Here is an 18052-nt window from a genome sequence, read left to right as displayed (position 1 = left end):
TCCACAGCATACGCTCTTACAAACACATTCTTCAGTCGCCTCATGAATGCTTACGCGTCGCTGTCGCACGATCAAGATGTGAGGGTCTTTATCGAGCCAGGATATCGCTGTAACTACGCTGTGACATCGCAAGCTTGCTTCGTTCGGACGCAGCAAATAATCTAATCGCACCAGCAGAAGAGCGCCGATCGTCTCGCTCACGGTCCCGATTTGTGTACTGTACCCTCAGTCATGCAGCACAGACTGCGCCCCCCCCCAAAAAAAAAAGAAATGCTCGGCACAAAACGTAGTAACAACTACCCGTATCACCGCTCTAGTTGCAGACCAGAACGACGCAGCAGCAAACAGGCGGCCATGCGAGCAAGCAAACCTGTCAGAATAAACCTTCAATTTGCGCGGCCGCCCCCTGCCCAATGAAAAGCGACCGGAAGTGATGGAAAGAGGCTGTACAGTCACACGCCGTCACTTCGGCGCGCGGCAGGACGGGAAGGCGGAAGCTACGCCATTATTGCATTCTCTCGCTACATGAAATGCGTTCGCGTCTCGCGCTGTGCGAAATAATTTTACACGTGTGATTAGTTTTGTGCGCGGTGTAGAAAAAGGTGTGGCCCGTGCTTTGTGTATTACTCGTGCTCCACTTCAAAGCAAAGCGTTCGTACGCACTGGAAGATGGATCCACGGACGCTGAGACGAGCAGTTGCAAGGTGCCCTGTGTCGGCGATCGGTAGTACTGCCATAATGGGAATTTTCAGGCAAGTGCCCATTTATTTGGTATTTCTTTGGTCGGTTACGTGTTTTTGTTCGCTCTAGAAGTTTCTTACTGTGATCTCATAGCATAATTCACTAATTTAAGAGCAAGAGCAGCTGCACTCCTAGTGGGGCAAGTTAACTACCTCGATCGCGCCCCGTCTTACTTCGCGGTGCGCCTGCATAGTTACGCTTTGTTTTTTAGCGCTTGAACGTTCGCAGATGTGATTCTTTTGTGCGTTCAGCGTGGCTTCTTGTAATGTGGTCGACCACTTTTGCGTCGCGTAGAAAGAGGACTGCTGACTTTGCCACCTTTCGAAAGAATTGGCGCGGTATTGGTTCTCCCTGATGCGGTCGCGTGCTGCTGTTGCTGCTTGCCGGGCGCCTTTAGCATGTTTTCGGCTCGTTTTGTCTGTGCGTGTGTGCGTGCTCGCGCTCGGCTCGATTCGTGTGTGTGCGTGCGCTCAGCTCGCTTTGTGTGCGTGTGTGTGTGTGCGTGTGCGTGTGCGCGCGCGTGCATGCCGGTTTGTATGGGCCGGCGTGCTTACGTGTGTCTAGTGCGTACAGTACGTGTTTTGTGAGCTTGTTTCTGTGTGGGTCGCTGTGTGTGCGTGCATGTGGTAGCGTGTCTGCCTGCATGTATGTGGGCTTGTTTGTGTTTATCAATGTGCGCGTGCGTGCTTTTGTGTCTGCGCTTTGAGAGTGCGTTTGTTTGTGTGCGCGCTAGTGCGTTTTGTGTGCGTGCATATGTATTGCATAAGGCCGGTAAAGTTTTACTCGCAATAAAACTCTTCCAATTTGGTGCAGCGAGTGTTGCCGCCTGAAACCCGAGTTTGGTTTCAAGCCAACATGGACAACTGCTGTATGAGGCGCCGTTTCTCAGGAGGATCAGTGGGAAGGCGTCAGGTATACGCTTCCTCCTTTTTCCCTCCTCTGCAGCCCTGATGAATTGAGATCTTCGATTGTTATTCTAAAGGGAACGTTACATCCAGAGCATAAATAAATGATTAAGAAATCTGGTAGTGTGTTTCGCCATTACACTAATTCTGATCTTAAAGACGCGAATTTCCCATTAGCCCACATTTCCGTTGATACAGACAACCGCTGAAATTGTGAACAGCAGGTTATTCGAGACGTCCTACGTATATAGCAATTGTCCTCAGGAGCTCTAATGAATTTTGAAAATTTGGAGTGTTGTTGTTGTGCTTTAGAGGTATCATATGCAAGCTTTAGGTCTCTCCTGGTAGTTTGCATGCCCTTCGAGAGCTGTCGCCTATAGCCCTATTGAAATTCGTAACTACAGTTTGGAGAACTGGGGAAGCTGGAAGGCTTGTCCTGGCTCTCGAGAAGTGTTTAAGCTGGAAGTGTAGGTTGAGGAGTTTGGGGTTGGTCACACGAATGCTTTTTTATGCCTTAGCAGTAGGAGTGTCAAAGGATAAAAAATGCAGTGTGTCAAGCGTGGGAAGCTGCTTATGTGGTAGAGGCTTGTGTGTTTGTTGTGTGTGCGTGTATGTGTGTGCGCGCGCGTGCATGCATGCGTGCGTGTATGTGAATTCGCTCCTCACAAGGGAGTGTGTGTGTGTAAGTGAGCTACTTCTTTGCTGGTGCTATTTGCCAAAAATTGGGAAGAAAACACAATGATCAATATAACTTGAAATAATAAGCTATGCAAAGCATGCTGGCAGAGTACCGACAGCAGCATATGAGCATACAAACGTGCAGCTGTGTGACAATGTTAATGCATGACTGCAACATCTGGAAGGAAGCTTGCTTCTTTTTCAGTAAGCAGCACAAAGTCCATATTTTTTTGCTTTTCTCGTGCAAATCAGAACGATGCTCATTGCCAGTGATCTTGTCTTTCTAGTAGCATTTGTTTATCTGGAACTTCGAGCGTTGTTTCTCGCAGGTCATGCAGATGATTGCAGCAATTTCACAATGCCCAGCCTTGGTGCCCTCCATCAAGAGCAAGCCACTTGCGTTCGCCTTCAGGCAGATAGATGGTTGATGTCTTCTAGGAATCCGTTGGGAAGACAACATTGTAAGTAGATACAGGTGTGAAGTTTAATATAGTAAGTCAAGTTATAATTTAAAACTGAGGCTCCTTGGCGGCCTAAGCTTGATATTATGTGCAGTTGTGTGTGTTTTTAAATATTGCCGATTGTACTGCATACTGCAGGTATGACTGCTGATCCAAAGCATACACTTGCATTTTCTTGATGGCCTTTCATAATGAAGATTTTCTTTGTGCAAGAATATTCACAGACTGGAGCATTCCAGCATGATATTCTTTATTGTGCATTCAGTGCTAATTTCGTATGACCTTCCTGCTACCAATGTTTTTGCAGGAAAGGAATATTTCTTTACTCTATGCAATGAGCTTGTTATTTGCTCGTTGCATTACTCTGCTACCTTTAATTTAATCCGGTTTCATTCTCAAAACCTTAAAATTTGAGCTGTTTTTTTTTTCAAATACAATATCAAAATGCGCCGGATTGCAATCTAGACTGCAAGGGATTTGAAGAAATTACAAGAAACTAGGACCTCTCATGGGTGTTAAAAAACATTTCCGCAAGCATTGCGCCTATTTCTTGTACTGAGCTAGCTGCCCATGAATATTGCAAGCATATGTCATTTCACACAGTTTTGCAGGATATAGTAGGCCTATCACTGTCACTAAGCACAACCTTTCTTCATTTGCATCATGAAAATCTGCCTCATGCTTAATTTGGGACAAGTCTTGAAAAATGAATGTTTCCTAATTTTGAAACTACACAAAGTATTGCTTGGGGCTTGGCAGTTTTTAGACAACTTGACCATGTTGAACCTAGCCATTACAAGAGGAGAAAAAAAACATGCACAGGAGGACTCATTCAATCAAATGCAATGCTGTGGTGATTTTCCATGTGGAAAAATTTACTTTTAGGCGGGAGAGGGTGGGTAGCCAATTTACAACCATAGCGACTCATGCGGGTAGCGGCAACACAGGATGAGAAATGGTTGTGGCTCTGAGGTTCATTGCATATGAACACTAATATACAATCCCTCTCCCCCCCCCCCCCCCAATGAGGGGTAACCGTGCAGTATATTTCGGGTGGTAAAGACGATTTTTTTAGGAGACGAGAAATTTCAGGCTCTAGTTGAGAGGCTACATACAGAAGGACCATGTAGGTATTCGCAGAATAACATAAACTGCCTAGGAGGGGTATCACAGTTTAGGGCATGAAGTAAAAAGTGGGAGCATGACGAAGGATCATAAGTTTATTTAAACTTATGATCTTTGGGAATACTACTTGTCACCATATCGCCAAGCTAACCCATTGAAAGAAAGGGGCCTGCTCTAAGGAAAATAGTTAACACATGCTAAATTTTCAAGGAAAGTATGCCGAAATGTCAGTTCCTACTAAATTAGTAAATAAGAAATACCCAATAAATTCCTGTATACAGAAATGGTCTAATAAACTGCATTGGAGATTTGGAGATTGTTGGGCTGGATGCAGGTATTGCAGGGCAAATGAGAATGCCAGTGAGGGTTCCCTCATTTTCATTTTGTGTGCACTCTCTGTAAAACTACTCTTTGTCTCCTAGTGTGATAACGTTGTGTAAAAACAGCCATTTTTTAATGACTTGTGCATGTCACTCTTAATGTGCCATATCCCGTAAGGTTCTCAGCTGCAGTACTTATAAAGTGTAATGCAGAGATATATTGCAGATTTCATGTCAATTTATATTAAGGTCACATACACACTCTTGGACAAATTTCTGTTGAGAGATGTCATTGGTAGTGTCATTAAATTTAATTCATTCTTATTTTCTATGGTAAAAAGGCTACTGTAAATTTATTTGCTTTTGCTGCTGTATGTGCCTTGAATTCAAAGTGACATAGTGGTTTAGTGTTCACAGTAAATGCAATTCCTAAATTTGCAAAATAAAAATTTCTCCTGCCTTTCACCTGTCTTGCCCAGTTGCCTGAGCTGTGCATTGTTCCCAGTCACATTAATTAAGTTTGTTACTTTCAGGAGCTTGTTGCCATATCAAATTTTCCACAGTGTACATGTGTAATTGCATGGACTGAACTCTCATGATTCTCTTCTTATTTTGCTAATGCAGGACGCAAGATTCCAGCAATGCCATGCGCTGCATTTATTGGTCAAGAGGCTCAGAGAATGGAGTCCCTGCACCTCGTGGTTAACCGTGAACATGTTTTTTCTTTTGGAAAACTAAACGTCATTTGCTGCATCAATTGCATTTTTGCAGCTCAGATGTGTACTATATTTTTCTAATTTTGAATCAATTAATATTCACTGTGCAGTATAAAAAATGATGTACAGTGGGAAGGACAAGGACTGCGAGAGATTGCATACACTGCGCTGACTTCCAACAATATTTTATTGCGTTGCCACATAGTGTGTTTATACACAAGAGGGGTCATGCGCAGAAAATGAAAGGCAGTCACAAGGGGTGTTCTAACAGCAAGTCAATGTACTAAGAACATGGTCACGAAAAAAAGATCACGATATCTATCTGTGGAGGTACAAGACTTCACTAGGGGTCAGCGTGATAGAGGGGGAACTAACGCGCACACACTACCCAATTTCCTGGTGCAATCAGCTTCAATAATGTACCGGGTGAGCTGTGTCTCGCTAGAACTTGCGTATCTTCAAAGAGGGGCATGCAGCGGCAGTCCCGGCAATGAATGCCCAAGTGGCCTTGAACAGTGTTATAGATGTTATAGTGCACTCTTAAACGATCATTTAGGCACCTGCCTGTCTGTCCAACGTATTTACTGCCTCAAAACAGGGGAATATGGTAAACCACATTCGGTGCACATATCGCAAAATCGTTTCTGTGCCCGACAGAGCAAGAACTCTGACGCGATTTAGGCGCATTTACATGCTTACAGAGCTTTGCCAGCTTTTCCGGGGCTGAGAAAAGGACTGGGATTCCTGGAGGTTGCCGAATCTTTTTTAGCCTATCGGAGACATCATGCACATATGGTAGCACTGCGAACCTGTGTCTTTCAACCGGCTGGTTCCTTGACTGTGCTCATCACGTTTTGTGCCCTTCAGAAGCTGTTCCGCTATGGCTGAAATTAAGGCCAAAGGGTAGCCAACCACAGAAAGGTGATCAACCTGTGCAGCTATACTATCTTGCATTTCATGTGAGCAAGATTTATTGAGGCTGTTAACGAGGCAAAACTTCACAATACCTCGTTTAACAAGCTTTGAATGTGCAGAGTTAAAGGGCAAGAGTGACTTCTTACTTCTCGTTTCAAAGCACTAGCACACCTGTTTGTTTTCAAGGCACTGCCTGAGATCTAGAAAGCGCAAAGAATCATCAATGGGGACCTCATTTGTTAGTTGTAGAGGCTGCAGCTCTTAAAAGATCTCCAAGTCTCCCAAAGCAGCAGGCTCTAAAGCGTGATCAGTGCAATCAATAAATACCAGGTAGTCGTCCACAAACCTGCACACTTTGACAACGTGAGACGCATCCAGGTGACCTTGAATGTTTCAATCATGATTGGCTAGATAAATATCAGTGGCGGCGCCAAGCATGATCCTTCACAATATACAAATAAATGGTGTTTGTATAGGATCATGCCTCACGCCGCAATTATGTGATATTTATCTAGCTCATGATTTCGATATTGAAGGTCACCTAGATGCATCTCCTCTCAAAGTGTGCAGGTTTGTAAATTGCTACCTGGTATTGATTGCACTGATCACGCTTTCGAGCCTGCTGATTCGGGAGTCTTGGAGATGTTTAAGAAAGCCTCTACAACTAACGCATGAGGTCCCCATTGATGATTCCTTGCGCTTTGTAGATCTGAGGCTGGTGCTTCGAAACGAGAAGTAAGAAGTCACTCTCGCCCTTTAACTCTGCACACTCAAACCTCGTTAAATGAGGTATTAAAAGTTTTGCATCCTTAACAGCTCAATAAATCTTGCTCACACGAGATGCAACATAGTCTTGCTGCACAGGTTGATCGCCTTTCTAGGGTTGACTACCCTTTGGCCTTAATTTCAGCCATAGCGGAACAGCTTCTGAGGGGCACAAACAGTGATGAGCCTGCTCAGTCAAGGGACCAGCCGGTTGAAAGACATCGGTTCGCAGTGCCACCGTATGTGCATGATGTCTCCGATAGGCTAAAGAAGATTCGTCAACCTCCAGGAATCACAGTCCTTTTCTCAACCCCGGAAAAGCTGGCAAAGCTCTGTAAGTGTGTACACGCGCCTGAATCGCGTCAGAGTTCTTGCTCTGTCGGGCACAGAAAATGTTTTGCGATATGTGCAACGAATTTGGTTTACCATATTCCCCTATTTTGAGGCAGTAAATACGTTGGACGGACAGGCGGGTGCCTAAACGATCGTTTAAGAGTGCACTATAACGTCCATAACGCTGTTCAAGGCCACTTCGGCATCCATTGCCCTGGAACTGGCTGTGTGCCCCTCTTTGAAGATACGGAAGTTTTAGCGAGACAGGTCATCCGGGAAATTATAGAAGCAAATTTCACCAGAAAACTGGGTAGTGTGTGCGTTAGTGCCCCCTCTATCACGCTCACCCTAGTGAAGTATTGTATTTCATGAGATAGAAATTATAATGTTTTTTTTTCAGGTGACCACGTGCTTAGTACAATGACTTGCTGTTAGACGCCTCTTGTGACTCATTTTCTGCGCATGCCCGCTCTTGTATACATACACACAATGTGGCAACGGAATAAAATATTATTGGAAGTCAGCGCAGTCTGTCGTCTCTCGCAGTCCTTGTAATTCACGCTGTACGTAATTCTTTCTCATTAATTGCCAACTATCCCAAGAAAGCACCTTTTTCAGTATATTTATAATGTTTGATACGACCATTTGCTGGCAAATGTTAACAGTGTGCTATTTAACTTGAACTTTTACATGACTGCCTGTGTTCTTTTAGTAACCAGAGTATGGCTAATTTATTAAACCATATTTGCTAATTTGCATACTCACATGCTACAGCAAGCCCTAATCTTGTGTTATTGCATCTAAGTGCAAATAATTTAGAAATTTTCTATTTATTTTAAAACACTGTCCACCTTCCGTGCTCAGCAAAATCGTTTACTCAACAGTGGTTTGCTTTTATCAGGCCTTCTACTGCACTTTGCACCCACACAATAGTCAATGGAATATTCACTGTTGATTTGTAGTAAGAAAAGAACCTATTTTCAAACTACATATTGTATATGTACCAGTGCCTTCGGGTTACAAGACAAAAATTTATAGAAATTGGAATTGTTAGAAAATCTGCTACACAGCACCTTTAGCACAGAGAACTCTCGTTTCACAAAAGAGGACAAACTATGTAGGCACTAAAAAATTCTACATATTTTTCGTGCTCAAGTAATCTTTGTTAGAAAGAGAAAATTAGCAATAATGCTGCTGGCTTAAGCCTCACTTACAGCACGTCTACGCTTGGAAAGTATTGTTTCAGTCCGAAAAATGTCGGCCAGTTATGCTTATATCGACTTTCCAAACTTTTCCTAATGCTTTGCGATTACATTAGTTTACAAAATAACAGGTGTTTTGTGCGTTTGCTCTGCATTTCAATTGCTTCCCTAATTCACCTTTGCAATATCCCTTTTTTTTTCAAGGCATCAAAACTTTAATTTTCCTTCATTGAGCCTAATACTGAAAATTTATTCCTTTATGTGGCCCGAAACACTGCGAGGTCAACTCAGGCTCTTTCAGTGCCGCTATACATAGCTTCTTCTCTAATAACAGATTTGATCAATACATATATTTTAGATACCTTTGTGGGAAATGTACATGTTCTTGTACTTAACGATGTGTTTGGTAATTGTGCATGTTGATATTTCCTGTGATTTATGTATATCTTGTACTCTGTATTGCAGCATGCAATAAATATATTTACATTTTGCTTGAAAATGCAGCATATATCGTACCAGTCTGTGTTGCATGTTATGTGGATCTGGAAATCGTGATAACCGTTGGTGTTGATATACATGCTCAAAAGTGACATTTGCTAGGTTGTATTTGTGCAGCGAAGACAGATTTTGCAATATACACCGTGAATTACTAATATGTAATGTGATCCACACGTATAGGTGTGTGTGTGCCCATCAAAGCTTCAAGGCCGGCTGTTCGGCGGTGCGTTTGGTAGCCGAACTTGAACCTTCGGACACACGCGAGAGTTACGCGTGGATCGCTGTACATAGTAGTAATTGAAGGCGTGTACTGCCGAACCTGCCTTCCATACACACTAGAAATAAAAGGGTGTACACCCTTCCAACACCCACATAGATGGGTGTTAATATGGACTTGCACCCCTACACCCTAAATTTATTTTGCTGGACACCCTTCCTCTAGGGTGCTATAATGGCACCCCAACTGTAGGGTGTAGACAAGAGCACCCTTAGGGTGTTCGTCTGGCGACAAACTGATTTACACCCGTAAGGGTGTTAAAATGTTTAGTGTGTGCTGCTTGAGTAGGTGTCGACGAATCAGCAGACGAGCGTCATCAAGCTTGCACAAAATTTCAGGGCAGACAGAATTGTTATGAGCGCAAGTTGAAGCCAGTCGATCAACCTCTTTATTTCTGGCGATTCCCACGTGGGAAGGTACACTGAGCAGCGAGAGAATAGACATTCCCCAGTCCTGCCATACCCCACGTAATTAAATTTCGTTTGCAGAGGTAGTAATGCCGCGCATCACTGGGTAATCAATCTTGCTGCATTGCAACCTGCTAAGGGCAGCGTGGCAATCTGTAAAGACGGCAGTCTTCTATGTAGCTAACTACTCTTTCACATATTTCAGTGCAACATTAATCGCTGCCAGCTCCGCAGTTGTTGACGAAGTTGGATGACTTATTTGAAAGATACGTCGTACTTGAGTGGAAGGGCAGAATAAAAGCTGCAGAGGCCCTTTGACCGTCGCTGTGTACACATGTGTTTATTTTATTTATTTATTTATTCAATACTGCCGGCTGCCTTTTGGTAGCCAGGGCAGGAGTGGGTACATGACGCTTTTCATATTAATGGTCCAACAAGAAAACAACAACAGTAACAGTTACGACAGAGAACCACATAGGCACACAGTATGGTTACTGCGAAGCGAAGCAAACCAAGCAAGATGCAAACGCATTACATTCAAATCCAAAAAAGAAAGAAAACAAAACGAGCTCACAAAGGTTATTGGCTAGAACTGACTGCTGAAAAAGAAATGCATCGGGTGATAAGGTGGCCACATCGTAGGGCAACTTGTTCCAGTCTGCTATCGTTCTTGGAAAGCACGACAGCTTGTATGTTGGTTCTACACTGAGACATTTTAATTGTTTTCTCGTGTTTGTGTCGAGTCTGTTGGGTTCTGTTGTACTGCATGTAAGGGTGGAATTCTAATTTGGTATGATTATTAATGATTGCAATTAGCATCTTCAGACGGTGCATTTTTCTACGAGATTCCAAGGTGGGAAGACCGAAGCGGCTAAAAAGATCAGATATTGATACCTGTCTTCCGTAGGCGTAGTGCATAAATCGCAATGCCTTTCTCTGAACCCCCTCAATACTTTTTACATTCGTTTTAGTGTGCGGATCCCAGATCACGTCAGCATATTCCAGTAGGGGACGCACGAGCGAAGTATAACCTACACGTTTTGTTTTAGTGGTTGCATGTTTTAACCGGTGTCTTATTAGCCATAGTCTTTTGGATGCCACTGAAACCATGTTTTTAATGTGGGGGCTCCAACTGGAGGTTCGAGCTGATTGTTACGCCAAGATACTGAAATTGTTCTACTGGTTCTAGAGGAGCGCTATTAATTTTGTACGAATACTTCAGTGGATCTTCCTTTCGGGTTAAGGTCATTTGTTTGCATTTCGTGACATTTAATGTCATCGACCAGTTTTGGCACCAATTACTAACAGCACACAAGTAGTTATCTAGAACGAGCTGGTCACGTTCAGTGAGAATTGTATGATAAATTACGCAGTCATCTGCGAAAAAAACGGGCCCGCACAGGAGGGTCAAGTTTTAGGTCATTTAAATATAAAAAAGAGAAACGGCCCAAGGACTGAGCCCTGTGGCCCTCCTGAAAATACTGGAGCGATGGGTGAGCTTGAACTGGATATCTGGACGTACTGTTGCCGGTGAGATATGTATGAATCAAGCCACTGTAAAATTGGTTAATTCTGTAAGATGCGTCTAAGTTTTAGCAGAAGTTTACTATGCAGTACGCGGTCGAAGGCTTTTTCAAAGTCCAGAAAAATGGCATCTATTTGTCCTGCTTTGTCAAAGGTTTTACAGAAATCATTGGTAGTGTGAATTAGCTGTGTCACAGTAGATAACCCGCGACGAAATCCATGTTGAGCTTCAGAAAAAAAATTATCTTCCAAGAATGAGGCGATGTGTTTGAAAACAAAGTGTTCCATCACTTTACCTGCGGTGCACAACAAGCTAATTTGCCTGTAGTTAGCGACATGGAGCTTAGTACCAGATTTGTGCACAGGAATAACCTTAGCCAGCTTCTAATCCCTGGGAACGTCACCCTCTCGTAGACTAGTACGGAATATAATAAAGAGGAATTTTGAACACCATTCCGCGTATCTGGAAAGAAACGTGTTCGGAATATCATCTGGTCCAGATGATTTCGTTGTATTCAGGTGTAGAAGGGTGGAAAAAATGCCTTCTTCGCCTATGCTAAGACCGGGTACCTGGAAGCTGGTTGATCTGAAATAGGTAGTCGGACCACCACCACGCAGGAGCACAGAAGAAAAATAGTCGTTGAATGTTGCCGCTATTTGTTGTCCATCACTAACGTCCACGTCATTTATTCTCAATTTGTGTATGGGGTCCTTTTTTTTGAGCTAGATAAGTCCAGAATTTTCGCGGATCATTAATGAGGAAGTTGTGCAGTTTTACATTAATGAATTGGAATTTTGATTGTCTTATTTGATTTCTTAGCTCTCTACGAAGTGACGCCACAGTACTGTGTGCAGCCCTCGAAATGTTACGGGAAAGTCTGCTTACGCGACGTTTTAGGTGAATTATTTCTCGTGTAATCCATGGGCTGTGGCTATGAATTTTCTTTTTCTTCAGTGGGACGTACCGATGAATACAAATATATGCCGTACTTTTAAAGTTCAACCACAATTCATTCGGACTTGTGTGGCCTTCACTGTACCTTGCAAAAAAATTGTCATATTCTTGTTAAAGAAGGTCTAAAATACTCTTGTCTTCAGCGCTATTGAAATCGTAAAATTGTTTCGTTGATTGGCGTGTGATTGATCGTGCCATATTGGTTTTGAAAAGCACGAAATCGTGGTCGGATATACCAGGCATAATATTAACCGTGAAACCCAGCCTTTCAATAGCATCAGCCACAAATACAAGGTCTAGAAGTGAGCCCGTGGTAGCAGTAACTCGCGATGGTTCAGCCACAACCTGCTTCAAATTAAAGAAAAGGCAATATCGAGTAGCAAATCAGAATGCCGGCATGAAGATGAGATGCTCAAGGATTCCCAGTTGATTTTTGGCAAGTTAAAATCACCACACAAAATGACATGTGAATATCGCTTTTTGTGCTCATTCAAAAAGTCGAGAATACCTAGATCTGAATTTGGTGGACTGTAAACGGCGCCAATAAAGATGCTGTGTTTGCAAGTATGAAGTCGGATGCAGACCATTTCTATGCTAGTATGGTGTGGTACAAGCGCGTAACCTGTTCCTTTCTTTATCACAATGGCTACCCCACCCCCTCTAGAACTGCGGTCATAGCGGATAATTTCGTGCGAATGAGGTATCACATCCTTATCGGATATGTTATCATGGAGCCACGTTTCGGTGAGCACAGCAACATCAGGCTCATACGTTAAAAGAAGGCCTTCGAAGCTTTCTGTTTTATTCCGGATGCTGCGGGCATTAATGTTCGGAGCAGAGAACTCGCTCTGAACTGTGTCTCTATGGCCTAAATTGCGGCTCTTAAGCGGACTCTTATTTCCGAAGTTACGGTTAGGCCGTCACTGTGAAGCCAGCGGGACTATTTTATCTTGAGTGTCGTCCCATTGGAACAGTTTACCATTAATTTTGATTTTGTCGAATGACAGCACGACCTTGGCACCATTCTTCCTGTGTTCAGCAGCAGCAGCCCAGAGCTTCTTTCGGATTAATTGTACCCGCGGGGAGAAATCTTCCGATATGCTATAGGCTGTGCCTCTGAGTTTGTTGCAATTCTTCAAAATATTGGCCTTATCTCTGTCATCCATAAGTTTGAATAGGACGGGTCGGCTTCTGCCCTCGGCTGGGCGGCCAATTCTGTGAATACGCTCGACAGCCACATTTGGAACCTTTAGAGTGTCAGTCAGAATGTTTTTAGTCACGACTTGTTCGAGGGATTGCCAATTTTCTTCGGTCGATTCTTTTATGCCATATACAATCAAGTTCTCTCTTCTCCTATTCTCCAAGTCGTCTACTTTCAAAGCCAGTTTTTCCACTTCTGACTGAAGCTCGTCAACCTTGCTCGTGTAATTATTCACCGTAGCAGAAATATCGTCAAGCTTCTTGTCAATTGAAAACAGCTTAATACTTGTTTCGTTAATCTTGCTGTTAGTAGCTTGCACAGTGTGTTTAAGTTCACGAACATCATCAATTAGGGTCTGAAGCATCTCTGCAGTAGACGGTCCCGGGTTAGTCTCTACGTCACCACAGGTAGGCAGTAGGTTCACAAAGCAATGGTAAATCGCAGTAAGCATATCACTCAAAGACCGTGGGCACGGCAGAAGCAAGAGGCAAACATTGTCACTGCGATAGGTATACGTTAGGCGATAGTCTCACCTGAACGGAAAACAGGAAAGGATACGTGAGCGGCATTGTCGCTGTGCCCCTGCCGAGCCCACTGGCCGGAATCCGCGAAGTGGCCGGACCTTTATGCTGCCAAAACTCTGACGTAACCGATGACGGCGAGGAAAATCCGGCAAGTAACGGTGCCCATGTGCGCATGTCCAGGAGCATGTCACTGACATCGCATCTCTGTGAACTGGTAGGCCTGAGGATACAGTATTCCGTCGTCTCAGCCGCACAAAGGCCGCAGCATGTCTCGATGGCTGGTGGTGTTGGGCAGATGAGGAGCACGGCCTGAACGAAAAACAGGAAAGGATTCGTGAGGGGCATTGTCGCTGTGCCCCTGCCGCGCCCACTGGCCAGAATCCGCGAAGTGGCCGGACCTTTATGCTGCCAATACTCTGACGTAACCGATGACGGCGAGGAAAATCCGGCAAGTAACGGTGCCCATGTGCGCATGTCCGGGAGCATGTCACTGATATCGCATCTCTGTGAACTGGTAGGCCTGAAGATACAGTATTCCGTCGTCTCAGCCGCAGAAAGGCCGCAGCATGTCTCGATGGCTGGGAGTGTCGGGCAGATGAAGAGCACGGCCTGAACGAAAAACAGGAAAGGATTCGTGAGCGGCATTGTCGCTGTGCCCCTGCCGCGCCCACTTGAAACGTGACTACTTGAAAATAACCTGGAAATCTTTCGAACATGTGAGACTGAGCCAACTGGAATGTTTCCGAAAGAAGCATATCATACTTTTTCCGTATGTCGGTGAGTGTGAGGTAAACTGGGGAATACGTGTTTCGTGATATCTTTTGGAGGCGGATGTGTAACTGAAGCAGCATGTTCAGAAATGTCACTGATATTCATAAATAATGCCGCCATTTTCCCCATGCGAGATGACAGGAGGTGAATGAGACGATCAAGTTTAATTTAAGAGTTTAAAATTTGTGGAGCGTATTTTTCTTCTAATTTACATTGGGATGCCCATAATAAACATCTCTGCGGCAAACTCTCTGCGGCTGCCGGTTCTGTGGCACGTTGCCACACGTTTCTACCTGCGAGAGCAAAACTTCAAATATACTGTGGCCTCTTCTTATCGTACATAAATTACTCTTACCTTGTCTGGGCTACAACATCTAAATATTACTTGCAAAAGCTGGTAACACTTCAAAAGAAAATCGCTCGCTATATACAGAACGTTAATCGGCTTTCACCAACAGATAATATATTTGTGCACCAGAGAAACCGTGTGGATAAATTATACGAACATAGACTACTAGAAAGAATTTACTTCTAATCCGAATATGTTAACATTTTTTTGACATCTCTTGGTCAGCTAGAACTCTGAACTCGCGCAAAACATACTACACGAAACCCCGAGGTACGGAAGGTACCATGGTTTCGAAACAGTTACAGCCTACAATCCTTAACACATAACATACCGACTCTACTAAACAAATATAAGCACACAGCTACGCTAAATAAAAATGGTTTGCGCGATTACTTACTTTATTTACAGCGACACTTTAGTATATTGCATTTCAGTGTAAAATGTTATTTTTTATGCATGCGCGCGATGCGTAATGCTTGTTGTGTGTGAAGCCTTCTGTCATGTCAGTGGTATTGCCATGTAAGGAACCCTGGGCCTCCTTCAAGCTGCTGCGACAGCCTTCTGCCCAGGTGCCGATCCAGTTCCTTTTGTTTCTGGTAAATAAAATTCATTGATTGATTGAAAGAGCGATTTACCATTTGGTGTGGTATGGAATCCACACAGAATGTGGAAATCGTTCAGAAAAAGGCTATCAGGTTCATGTACCGTCGATACGATAGCAGCTTTTGTCCGTCTTCCAAATTTTCAGAGTTAAATTTAGCTACTCTCAGCATCCGTCGCAACATAGAATCGCTAAAGCTTTTGCACTTATTAACTCACCCAACATTTCTTCCCTCAGTACATACGAACCTTCCTCATCTAGGAGGTATCAGCATCTTTAAATTGAACCCCTTCGGCAACTAACTGATGCGTTTAAATATAGTTTTTCCTCTTTAACCATCGAATATCGGAACTAGTTGCCTCGTGCCATTCGTTTTCTTCCAGTGCGCCATTTCTTGCTTAAACTTCAATGTTATTGATCTATTCTTTTGTTGTTTTCTCTCTCTCATGCTGCTTACTTTGCATATTTCTGTACGATGTACAACTGTATAATTCCCCAGTACTGCCATAGATCTAAAAGGGCTGCAGACCCGCCGTGGTTGCTCAGTGGCTATGGTGTTGGGCTGCTGAGCACGAGGTCGCGGGATCGAATCCCGGCCACGGCGGCCGCATTTCGATGGGGGCGAAATGCGAAAACACCCGTGTGCTTAGATTGAGGTGCACGTTAAAGAACCCAGGTGGTCAAAATTTCCGGAGTCCTCCACTACGGCGTGCCTCATAATCAGAAAGTGGTTTTGGCACGTAAAACCCCAAATATTATTATTATTAAGGGCTGCAGTATGTAAAAATACAAACAAAAGATACATAACTTTCGTAAATCTTCGCAAGCCTATGTTGCTATTCTTTACACGTGCGACTGTAATACGCCCACGCCGTAAAAACGACCCGCACTTAAAGTGCAGACTGATGAACTAGAACATGATTTCTCATTTCCAGGCGTTATTCAGCGAAACCGAATGGTCCAGTTCATACATACTCACGGATAATTTAAGTAGAGCCTTTTGGAACGTAGCCCTTGGGCGCCCGTTCCTGCATTTAGCGTCCGTGCCCTTCGGTGTCCTCCCTCGGTGTAACAGAGCCAGCAAGCACAGCGAAGTATGAACGAGCGAGCGCGTAGCGGAGGATGAAAGATGGCGGTAGCGAACAGAGAGCGCAAAGAGGAAAGCGGAGGGTGTGGCGATAGCATGAGAAGCGTAGTGCCGAGCAAAACGGGCTCTGCGGTGATGATTGTTATGAGATGGCGCGCACTAGCGCGGCGTCGTCTGTTCAACGATGGCATGCGGCGTACACCCGCATGTGCTACACAGCGGCCGCTGTCACCCACGAACTGTCTCTCGCGGTCTCCCGACGAGCGAAGCAGCCACGCCAAACTTGGCTAGGCGTGCAATGTGCCGCACGAGACGGATTGCCTTCGCCATCCAATATATCGCGAAATGTAAACACGCAGAGAGCGGCGCTCAAATTTTGCTTTGGGAGTATCGTAATCGTCGGTGAATTTTTCTCTTAGCATAAGCATTTTCTCTTAGGCAAACAAAAAGAAGGAAGAAATGCAGGAAACCGTGGGTTGATACACCGCTTCTAAAACGAATAAAGGAATGAGACAGGCTTTTTATTACTTTGTCAAAGACGAGGCAACCAGAGTACTTAACGGAATTCGAAAAGGTCAAGAATAAGTTGGGCCGTGATATAAGGTTGCTACGTGAGGCTATTATGAAGATAAGTTTACTCATATTCTAAATTATCAAGAAAATTTTCTGGAAACATTGAATAATCTGCTGCCACACAATGAACAAAGCTCTGAGTTCATCGGTAGAGGCGTCCCATTCACGGGAACTTCACTCGCAGATCAATCACATTACTTAAAATGCGGTGCGCCCAATGTCTTCGATATTGAAAGCCGTAATTATAGGTCATATATTCTGATACGAAGGACATCTGCACCTCAAGGACGGCATGGGCTGGCCCAGGCGTTTGTATAGACAAAACTGCATAACAGGCAATCAAACCCAGTGGTGCAAGCAGGTTCGATTTGTGCGTCGCAAGCACTTGCGACGCCATTATGCGAAGACTGGGTGTTCGAGGGACGCTTACCCTCGGGCACGCTTGTTTCGCCCGCTCGTGTCTGCATGCGATAGAAAAGCTTTGTGCTGTGAGATATTCATCGAGGAAACTGTTGACTTTTTGTTTAATTAGAACTTTTTTTCCAAACGAAGCATCTCTCGTAGCGCGAGATTCCATGCGAATCACAAGTCTGTGTAAATACACTATTTCTTTCACCAACAGCTGAAGCTGAAATAATTAGTCTATCCTTGTAGTTCAAGAATTCCACAGCACGTGATGTGGATGGCATAAAGGCAGAGCCAACAAGTGCTTTGCGATACATACTAGCAAAACCATGCCACACATGTGCAATTTAACATTGTGTACTGGTGCATTTTCCGAGTAATTAATGATTGCACGAGTGTTGGTAATCTTTAAAGAGGGAGACAGGAATTTTAAATGTTTTTACATTGAAATTTGCAAATAAAATTTTAAAGAAAATTTTTAGGGAAATTCATTTTCAAAGTGTCAATCGAAATACGTTGGTGTTGCAGTTACGTTTGTGCTTAAATGCATAAAACAGTGGCTTCTTAAAAAAGTAACCGGAATGCCAGTGGATTTCGCCCGACAATGAAAACTAATATCTCGAAACTGGTGCTGTTCAGAGAACTCGCTCCAAGTGAATACGCGGTGCGAACTCAGCGGCTATATTTCGTAGATTGAAATATGTGGTGTCACGTAATAA

The 18052-nt window shown here is 43.9% G+C and overlaps 1 long non-coding RNA gene across 1 annotated transcript; it reads left to right on the top strand.

Moving 5' to 3' along the window:
* The first annotated feature begins 1035 nt into the window (after positions 1-1035).
* Positions 1036-5458, top strand: LOC142557862 (uncharacterized). Its single transcript, XR_012822887.1, has 3 exons — positions 1036-1653; positions 2654-2785; positions 4855-5458. It is a non-coding gene; the product is annotated as an uncharacterized LOC142557862 (long non-coding RNA).
* The last annotated feature ends 12594 nt before the right edge of the window (positions 5459-18052 follow it).

The sequence above is a fragment of the Dermacentor variabilis genome, chromosome 9, assembly GCF_050947875.1.
Source record: "Dermacentor variabilis isolate Ectoservices chromosome 9, ASM5094787v1, whole genome shotgun sequence".
NCBI classification, from domain to species: domain Eukaryota; kingdom Metazoa; phylum Arthropoda; class Arachnida; order Ixodida; family Ixodidae; genus Dermacentor; species Dermacentor variabilis.
The sequence above is the reverse complement of the archived record's forward strand: the minus strand, read 5'-3'. Positions and strand labels throughout refer to the sequence as shown.